General features: G+C 42.9%; 1 pseudogene across 1 annotated transcript; it reads left to right on the forward strand.

The window, feature by feature from the left end:
• Positions 1-1,663: 1,663 nt before the first annotated feature.
• Positions 1,664-2,884, forward strand: LOC311619661 (nuclear prelamin A recognition factor-like; annotated as a pseudogene). Its single transcript has one exon. The product of its transcript is annotated as a nuclear prelamin A recognition factor-like (transcript).
• The last annotated feature ends 6,998 nt before the right edge of the window (positions 2,885-9,882 follow it).

The raw sequence follows: 9,882 nt of genomic DNA on the forward strand, positions 1-9,882 counted from the left end.
GAGTCCCTTTTTTTGGAGCTAGCAGCAATCCACAGCTTGTGGCTCCCTCTGCTGGGGTTTTGTGCTTTTAGAAAGGACCAAGATGTATACCCACGTCTGCTTTTTCTAGCCTTGGGCTCGAAGGAGATCAGACAAAGACTGGAAGTCTCCAGAGATCTGCCTCTGCCCATATTCTGATTGTTATTCAGTCTTGATTAGCCTCAGGCTTTTGACCAAATGGTAGAGATTTTCCAAAAGGGTGGGGCAATTGCTTCTCCCCCTTCACTAGGGCAAAAGTTGCCTGGTTGTTAGAAGTCTGTCAGAGAAAGATATCCCCTGCAGTATGAGGAAATGACTCAGCACAGGAAACCAGGGTGTCTGCCCTCTGAATTCTAACCTTAGAGCTCCCACCTTCAATTCTGTTCACACAGTTCTAGTCCACTCTGCCCACCTCTCTTGCTGGAGCCAAAGGTGAGTGGTTGCACACAAAATTTTGTGCATTGGCTCACTATGAGTTTTCCTGCATTTCCAGCCATCTCACCTTGGCAGACAGCAACCCTACAGCTTTTCACAGCCATATGTTATGGGAGCACTTTTCTCAGCTCTGGTTCTCTGGGCTAGGAAGCCCAGGCTTTGGGTTAAACCCCAGAGTCCTCAGTGAGAATCCCCCAAACTGAGATATCTCTCTGGACCTTCAGCTGCTATCTGTGGGAGCCCATACAGCCCTTTCCCACCTCCGCACTTCCTATCAGTCTTAATGCAGTCTCCTCTTTTCATCCTTGGTTATCAGTGTTCTCTCTAGCTAGTCTTCAGTTGATTATTCAGGATGGTTTTCTATATTTTAGTTGTTTTTTCATCTGGGAGAGTATCAGCTTCCACATACTTCTCTACCATTTTGTATTCTTAATGATTACTTCTTAAAGTTAGTTTCTGGCCCCATTACTCCATTATCCTAACATATAAAAAGCCAGGGGCCATCACTACCTGAACGACCGGATGGACAATTGAACAAGCAGGCTCCATTAATCAGAGGAAGGCTAACGGGTGAACCAGGGTCCCTCAGGCTCTGATGAATCTGTGGCAGCAGCAACTGGTGAGCAGACAGGCAGAAGGCAAACCACTTGGTCCCTCCTCCTGGGCCTCAGACTCCAATAAATCGGTAGCAGAGGCAGGGTGATTCAATCTACAGGTTCAATCTCCAGAGGACAGGACAGGCACCAATGAACAAGGGCCGTCAACCTCCTGGAACTTGGCCTCAGGCACTGTGGCTGCTTCCCCGCCCTAGACACTCTACAACAGTGTTTCCCAAAGTGTGGTACATGTTTCCCCAGGGGTATTGGAAGAGTTTGGTGGGGTACTCATTGCACCGGAGTTTGGTGGGGATATGCACTGCACTGTGCTTAGCTGTGCCTAATTCTACGTTCTCATGAGTACGAGGGGTACTCAGCATTACGAAAATTATAGAAGGGGTACACATATGTCAAAAGTTTGAAAAACACTGCTCTATAAGAAAGAAATAATACTACCAGCAGCACCAGGGGTGACCAGTGGTGACTGCCCTCCCTGTGCTTCCTCCAGGTCACTCAAGCCAGGCCCCTGCCCACCCAGCTCCAGATGAAGTGTGAGCACTGCACATGGAAGGAATGTAATAAAATAAAATTAAAAATTAAAAAAAAAACACCTGATGACCAATGAATGCTGCAGTCAATGTCCGGAATCTGGCCCAGAGAATGAAGAGAAGGGAGAATTCCATAAGTTAGCCAGTGCCAAGATATTTCTGAGTGACTGCCTGGCATGAGACAGTTGTGTGACCACAGAGGAAGGAGTCCAAGTTTCTCAACAGAACACCAAGGATTTCTTCTGTGTTCTGAACCTTAATAAGGAATGTGATACCTCACAGCACAAGGTGCTGGCAGTCTGTGTGTCCTTAGTTTCTGCCTTATTTTGCTGCTGAATTCAGCCTCAATGTCACTGATGCATCCAGAAGGCTCTGTGGCTTCCTCAAAAGCCTTGGGGCACACTGTCTTAGACATGAAGATAGCTGCAGACTTCAGCATCCTGGAGAGTCAGAAAGAATTTGTGCGTCATGAGGAAGAGCCCCGGCTACCTATGCTGACCTCCGCCTGACCTGGCTGGATCTGATATGCAGAGCGTGTGCTGGGTCACCCCATCACCCCCACCTCTGCACGGCCACGTCTCCCCAGCAGATCATGGGCTCTCTGGTGAAGGATTACTTCGCCAGATGGCAGAACCTGTCCCCAGACAAGATTTTCCACGTCATTGTGGCCCCATGTTATGACAAGAAACTGGAAGCCCTTTGAGAAGATGTTCCCACATCTTTACATAGTTCCCAGGGTGCTGACTGCAGGTTAACCTCAGGTGAAATTCTCCAGATAGTGGAGCAGAGTGACCTCGCCTTGAATGATTCCGCTGTGGACACTCTCTTTGGAGACATGAAGGAGGAGGTGAGGCTCTTTGAGGGTGCCAGCTCCGATGGTTCCCTGGCACACATCTTCAGGCACATGGCCATGGAGCTGTTCAATGAGGACTTGAGGGTGCTCACCTACCACACCCTGAGGAACAAAGACTTTAAGGAGGTCAACCTTGAAAGGGCGGAGAGTCTCTGCTATGCTTTGAGACTGCTTATGGCTTTTGGAACATCCAGAAATGGTCCTGAAGCTGTAGAGAGGCAAGTTCCCCTGCCACTTCATGGAGGTCCTGGCCTGCGCCAGCCATGCCTAGGCAGCAGGGGCCAGGCCCAGGCAAGGACGGGTGTGTAGACAGGGCACTGCTGTGGCAGTTGGAAGGCATCTACACTGCCATGCCGGTGTGGCCCCCTGAGACCAGTGCTCATGTGCAGGAGCTGTACCAGGAGTGGCTTGCGGGATGGGGTGACTCCCCCTGAACTCAGGAGACCCTGCACACCACCTAGCAGGGCTCAGGGCAGCCTGCCAAGACATCAAGTGGTAAAGGTCCAGCCAAGGCCAGGCCTGCAAGCCGCCTGAGGAGAAGTGTCAGATGTGTGAAGGAAAGGTTTAGCATTTCTGTCATCCTTTTGGTTTTCAGATTTCCCTGCTTCCAATCTGTCAGCTCCCTCACTCTGTGGGACGCTTTTGTTGTCACGTGGGTGCAACTCGAATATTGTGTCTCGAGAAGATTGCCCCAATATACATGTCCTTTTATCCAATGATGAAAAAATCCCAAAGAGCAAGAATGGAGACAGACTACTGTCCTTTAGACTTTAAAAAGCCCTGGTAGTGTCCTGGTAGTAGCAAAGAGCTGAGACTTGCTTCTGTCCATCTGCCTTAGAGAGGCTGGGTAAGGAAATGGCCCAGCTTGGCCCTGACTTACCCACTTATGTTACTCTTGAAGGTGTCTTTGCTAACATATGAATAAACTGCCACCTTTTGGAATAAAAGTCTGCATTCCCAGCTTTTTTTTATTCAGATCTATGTTCTGCAGTTGTAGCCACCGTCGACCAGGTCCTGTCACTGGGAATCAGGGGGCACTGGAGTAGAGCCTCCCACCCCCACCCCATGCCCTTTTACGTTCAGGGATTGAGCTGAACGCACTTTGGGGGAGGCCTGGCAAGGGTGACAGGTATCACAGATGGAAGGATGGAGAATGGAGATGCAGACACCCAGCTCGGTTCCTTCCTGGGTGGGGTCAGGCAGATAAAGGGCGGCTAGCCCGCCCCACAATTGGGTGAGATAGCATCCTCTGTTTCCACCTCTCATCCCCTGGGCCTGGCCACTCCTCTCAGTTCCAGGCAGCCCTCTGCATTCTAGGATAGTGCCCTCTGCCCTCACATACTGCTCTCTCTAACTGAGAAGGAAGAGAGCAGTTGACTCTCAGACAACTTCACAGAAAGATAGGGCTCACTGCTGGCAAGCGCAGTGGTGGTGGCAGGAGCCTCTCCTGCCTCCATGGCAGCACTAAACCTTGTGGTCTTTGCTCTAAGGGAGGGCCTCTCACTCCCCCAGACTGTGAGAGGGGTTTTCAACTGTTGGCTTAGGCCTATTCCTCATGTGAAACGGGTCTAAGCTGGTAGGTGGACATCCCCTGAGGAATCCTGGATTGTGAGAGGGTGCAGGCTGACTGAGGGACCCTGTTCAAGAGCATGAATTTTGTGAACTGGGCTTCTAATTGATAAATAAAATAACAAACCTTCCAGACCATTCTCTTCTTGATATTTGTCTTCCTGGCTAACTAAACTATGCCTGCTGATAGGAGATTTGTTTATTTACTCATTCATTTAACAAATATTTGTGCATATTTTATTATGTGCTAGGCAAGTTGCTAGGTGTTGAAATATAAAGGTAAAATAATACATGTTTAATGAATAAATAAACTGATGGATAAATAAATATTCATTCATTTATTTAGTGAATAAATAAATCCATACAATGTGTTATTGTTCAGGGATAAAAATAAATGAGCTTTCAAGCTATACTAAGACTTAGAAGAAGCTTAAATGAATATTAATAAGTGAAAGAAGCTAATTTGAAAGAGCTACATACTATAGGATTCCAACTACATGACTTTCTAGAAAAGACAAAACTGGGAGAAAGTAAAAAGATTACTACTTGCTAGGGTTTGGGGAGAGAGGGATAAATAGGCTGAGCATAGATGATTTCTATGGAAGTGAAATTGCTCTGTATGATACTATTGGGTCGGCAACTAAGTAATTGCGTATTTTTAAAAGAAAATCAAAGACAATTTTTTCATGGAACTAAATAACTTTATTCTGTAATGTATTGCCCATTTTGATCAATGACCTTTTGCCATCTTTCAGGCAGCATCATAATCCCACGTTCAAAAAACTTCTGGTTTTTATTAGCAAAAAACTGAATCAGGTACGATTTGACATCATCATCATTATTGAAATTTTTACCATTCAAAGAGTTTTGTAAAGATCGAAACAAAAAGTAATCAGATGGTGCAAGGTCAGGACTATATGGTGGATGTGGCAAAACATCCCAACCAAGCTCCATTAATTTTTGCCGAGTGACCAAAGATGTGTGTGGCCTTGCATTGTCATGATGGAATACAACACCTTTTCGATTTGTCAATTCGGGCCGCTTTTCTTCAACTGCATTGTTTAATTTCGTTAGTTGTTCAATGTAGACATCAGAATTGATCGTTCGGTTGGGTGGTAAGAGTTCAAAGTAGACAATTCCTTTGTAATCCCACCAAACTGATAACAAAACCTTCTTTTGATGAATATCAGCTTTTGATGTTGTTTGAGTTGGTTCACCTGGCCTGCTCCACGATCTTTTCCGCTTGATATTGTTGTAAACAACCCATTTTTCATCGCCAGTTATCAGTCGTTTTAAAAATGGATCATTTTCATTACGTTTCTTTAGCAAATCGCAGCTGCTAATGCGTTGCGTTAACTGTGATTCTTTCAGTTCGTGAGGAACCCATGTATCGAGTTTTTGAACATAGCCAAGTTGTTTTAAGTGATTTTCAATGCATGTATGTGATACATGAAGCTTCTCTGCAATCTCACGTGTTGTACTGTGACAGTCTGAATTGATTATTGCTTTGATTAGGGCGTCATCAACTTCAACTGGACGACCAGAGCGTTTTTCATCTTTGAGTGAAAAATCACCAGAACGAAATTTGGCAAACCAATTTTGACACTGCCGTTCTTTTAAAGCTTCGTCACCATAAACAGCACATAACTTTTTATGAGCTTGCGATGCGTTTTCCCTTTGCGGAAATAAAAAAGCAAAATATGACGAAAATGTTCCTTTTGATTTTCCATTTTTCAACGAACGCCAAACGAAAACTACAAAACAGATCAAAAAACTTTTTTTACTGATTAACAGCTGAATAGCCAACTATCAAATAACAAAATGTGTTTTACATTTGTACTACGTCTGCAAACCTAAAAATTCAACTGAAGCATATATGTGTGAAACCCGCAATTACTTAGCTGCCGACCCAATATTATGTTAGATACATGTCGTTATAGGTTTGTCCAAACCCATAGAATGTACACACAAAGAATGAACCCTAAGTAAACTATGAACTTTCAGTGATTATGATGGGTCAAAAACCTCTGGTTCAGGTTTTCCTAATGGAGCAGAGATATAAGAGAATTTTTTGTACCTTCTCAATTTTGCTGTGAACTAAAATTGCTCTAAAAAACTAAAGTCTTTAAAAAAATACATTGATCTTGCTATCAAGGATCTTAGAGTCTGAAGAGAGCAGACAGCTAAACAAACAAAAGTAATGCCTTGTGGTCTTTGCTCTAAGGGAGGGTATTTTAATGTTGTGGGATCAGTGGTAAGACCCCTAACTTTCTTCATAATTTATACCGGTATGTCTCTTGAAAGCCCTGGGTTGTTAAAGCTGCTGTGGAAAGAGCCGTGTCCTGGGAGGTTGAAAAGTTTGTTTTAGTCTTGGTTGGGACTCTCACTTGCCACAACTTTTCTAGTAAATTATGCTACCTCCTTGACCTCATTTTACTTATCTCTGAATTGACACTATTGTTCTCAACAATCTGTGGAGGTCTTTCTAGTGTCGTCATAAAATTGACAATTTCCATTTCAATGCAAAGTTCTTTTTTTTATTGTTGTAAAAATAGATAACAACATTTACTGTCTTAGCTATTTTTAAGTGTACAGTTCAGTGGTATTAAATACATTCACATTGTTGTACAATCATGCCACCATCCATCTCCAGAGATATTTCATCTTCTCAAACTCTCATTAAACAGTAACTCCCCATTCCCTAACCACCATTCTACTTTCTGTCTCTAGAAATTTCACTATTCCAGATATCATATATAAGCAGCATCATATAGTATTTGTCCTTTGTTATTGGTTTATTTCACTTCGCATAATGTCTTCAAGGTTCATAGATATTGTATCATGTGTCAGAATTTTCTTTCTTTTGAAAGACTGAATAACATTCCATTATATGTATATTTCAATGATCTTCTGAAGTGTCTGTTTCTTGCCCCCTCTGGGAGAGGGAGGTCAGACCTAGGTGTTCACAGGGCCCTGCTGTAAAAGTTTATGTTTATCATTTAATTCTGTCACAAGATGTCTTTAGTGCCTGTCAATGGATATCATCTTTGGGTTTTCTTGTTTCTTGAGCATAAATCTCTCTTTTTCCCGAAAAAGTAAGAATATACTCCATCATCCAAGTGTCATGGTCAGTGAAGACCAAGAGAATGACGGCACATTGCTTTGTTTCTTAGCCATTTCAAGCTCCTGGGACAAAATACCATAGAATTAGTGAAATAAAACAACTGATACTTATTTCTCACAGTTTGGGAACCAATATAGGCAGGTCCTGGTGAGGGCCTTTTTTCTGGGTTGCCTTATGTGTTCTCACATAGTGGAAAGAGAAGTATAGAGAACTCTCTAGGGTTTCTCCCTTTTTTAAAAAAATATATTTTATTGATTTTTCACAGAGAGGAAGAGAGAAGAATAGAGTCAGAAACATCGATGAGAAAGAATCATTGAGCCGGGACCGGTTTGGCTCAATGGATAGAGCATCGGCTTGGGGACTGAAGGGACCCAGGTTCGATTCTGGTCAAGGGCATGTACCTTGGTTGTGGGCATATCCCCAGTAGGAGGTGTGCAAGAGGCAGCTGATCGATGACTCTCTCTCATCCATGTTTCTAACTCTCTATCTCTCTCCCTTCCTCTCTGTATAAAATCAATAAAATATATTTAAAAAAAAGAAAAAAAGAAAGAAAGAATCATTGATCAGCTGCCTCTTGCACACCCCCCACTGGGGATGTGCTTGCAACCAAGGTACATGCCCTTAACCGGAATCAAACCGAGACCTTTCAGTCTGCAGCCCAATGCTCTATCCACTGAGCCAAACCGGTTTCGGCATCTAGGGTTTCCTTTTTAAAGGCATTAATCCCATTCATGAGGGCTCCACCCACCATCACATTGGGCATTAATATTTTAACATGTGAATTTAGGGTACATAAACACTTATTGCATAATAGCTCCATTACCAGCAGCAAAATGAAAGGCCAGGAGTAAAAAGAATTATGTGCTCAGGGTGTTTAGAACCTGAATACTTCATTCATATGGTTTATCAGAGACCAGAAAATCAAGTATGGTGAATGTGGTTTTAATTATAGCCATGTGAAATTGCTCAGCAACATAGTTGTAAAAAATTAGATTTTTGGAAGGAGAAAATATAAGCCAGTCTGTTCAAATAACATTTTACACCTTACTCAAATGTAGACTAGAGACACGTAGTTGACCATTGGCTAAAAGCTGTTGGAAACCAGACTAAGGTATATATTGACTTTGAACTTATTATACCAAACCTACAACAAAGTAATATGGTTTCATTTTCGAAGTGCCTCAGCTATGAACTCTCTTAGAGGTTTACAACTGCTTAAATCCCTGCTCTGCTTGAAAACTTTCTGGAAGTATACAGTGAAAGGCAGAATTGTGGTCTGGGCACAGTTCACTGCTAGGCTAAAATAATTTCTTGTTAAGAATAAAGAGCACCATTGCTACAAAGCTCCACCTTTTCCCTAATTGAAATAGACTTGTAACATAGGAATTTATATGAACACACTGTCAATGTATAAAGCCTAAAATAAATCAGGTTGGTTGAATATAAAACAGATGGCAAAACTTTTGTCCTCTCATCTTGAAGCCCTCTTTGTGGGATAAGTGTCCCAGGAATAGTGTGGTTAGGTGTGCAGGCTCTGGTTTAAATGCTGATTCAGCCTTTCCAGATGTGCAGCTTTGGGCAAGCTAGAGAAATTCTCTGAAGTTCAGTTTTCTGCAAGATTAAAAAAATAATATATTATAAGGTATATGAGAGTTTAATTAAATGATAAATGTAAAGCCCCTGGTAGAGTGGTATTGGTATTGTTGGTATTCTTATTATTATCGAATGACTTAAGAATTGGATCTGTTTTTTTCTTGGCCTACTAATCACTAAGCAAATATAATAAAGTAAGCAGTAAGCTATAGATAAAAACAGTGGCCTCTGGTCATTGCATGATCTTGGAGAAATAATTATATGTCTAATCTTAAAGCTTAGTTTGATCATCTGTATCATGATGATGAAGCAGGTATGAATACTACTTCACAAACTTAGGTATATTAGATACTGTTAGATTCTTTAATTTTTCTAGAGCCAATTTAACTCTGATCTTGACCCCAGCTGGAAGGTAGGAAGTTAGTCTTAGTCTTATTAATAGACTTCTCCCTTATCCACAAAAATCAGAGAAATAGCCTCTGTCATTACTCCTTAAGTTGCACTGGTTCTAGGTCTTTTGAGATGGGTCACTTTGGAGATGGGTCACTCTGATTCTTCTCTGTCAAACAGAGATGGCCAGGTATGGCAGCCCTCATGCAGAGTGTTTACCCACCCTTGGCGTTCCATCCAGACATTGCCCTCTAAGGTCTGCTCACCTCCCAGAAGTGCTGCAAGAGATAGGAACCAATACAGTACTCACTCCTATCCATGTTCCAGACTTGGGAGTGTTATGCCCAGATTTCAAGATCTCCAAGGACCACCGGGGAGCCAAGTCTTATGCAAAAGCAAAAGAGTCTTTATTCAAACTGGAGCCTAGTCTCCCTGCCTCTATCTACACAGCAGCAGGATGCAAAGAGCCCCGCGCTCTGAAAGGGTGGTCCTTTTATAGGGTTTAGGGTTGGGTGGTGGGGTGATGCTCGGACCACTGAGTTGGCTGGTTCTGATTGGTGGAGTGAAGGCCAGGGTCCAGTTATGCTGGGTTACTTCCCTCTGCATTTCTATTGGCTGATTTAAGGGTGGGTTGGGTAATTGATACATTTTGTGTTTTTTCTCGGAAAGGGGTTTTGTCAGAGACATAGTTATACAAGATAGTTACACAGTACAAAACGGAGTCAGTCCTGCTCTGCCCTTGAAAGAAGGCCTATG

The sequence above is a fragment of the Pipistrellus hanaki genome (genome assembly GCF_964339955.1).
Source record: "Pipistrellus hanaki genome assembly, chromosome: 3".
Taxonomy (NCBI): Eukaryota; Metazoa; Chordata; class Mammalia; order Chiroptera; family Vespertilionidae; genus Pipistrellus; species Pipistrellus hanaki.